Consider the following 738-nt stretch of genomic DNA (forward strand, 5'->3'; position numbering starts at 1 on the left):
CAAGACTGTGTACATTAAGGTTATATTTTCCTACAATTCTACTACTTATATTCTATGTCCCTCCTACATTTTAATTTATTTCCAACAGCAGCATCATAGAGTGAAAAAAGAAATACTGATGTCTGGAGTTTGTTTCTGAGTTCTGACCGTACTTGTAGAATCTTGAGTAAGTCTTAGTTTCTTTGAGCCTCTGTTTCCTTAACTATAAAATTTGCAAACTAAAACCAATTCTGTCCTCCTTCCAAAATGGATGTAAAGAACAAATAAAAATATTTAAAAATTTTAAAAAAAGAGTGGTATTAATTTTAATAATGTATTTTATTCAAATTATTGTATCCAGAATATCATTACAAATCATAAACAGTATAAACTACATAGAAAAATATTAATGCAATATTTTACATTTTTTCATATTAAGTCTTCTAAATCTATCGTGTATTTTACAATTACAGCACATCTGAATTTGGATGGGCTGCATTTCAAATGCTCAATAGCTATAAGTGGACAGTGCAGCATTATTATATTATATTATCATTACTATAATCTATCAGGTAGATAGGACTGTTATTCCCTATTTGCAAGTAAGAGCACTAAGGCTTACAAAGGTTAAGTAATTTGATTGTTGTCACACAACAAATACATGGCATCACCAGAATTTCAAATAAGGATTTTCTAGTTCCAAAGACTGTATTTTTAATCCACTGTACATACTGCCTCTCGTAACTTCCTCTTCTATTT

Source organism: Galeopterus variegatus, unplaced genomic scaffold (assembly GCF_000696425.1).
Source record: "Galeopterus variegatus unplaced genomic scaffold, G_variegatus-3.0.2 Scaffold3675, whole genome shotgun sequence".
Taxonomy (NCBI): Eukaryota; Metazoa; Chordata; class Mammalia; order Dermoptera; family Cynocephalidae; genus Galeopterus; species Galeopterus variegatus.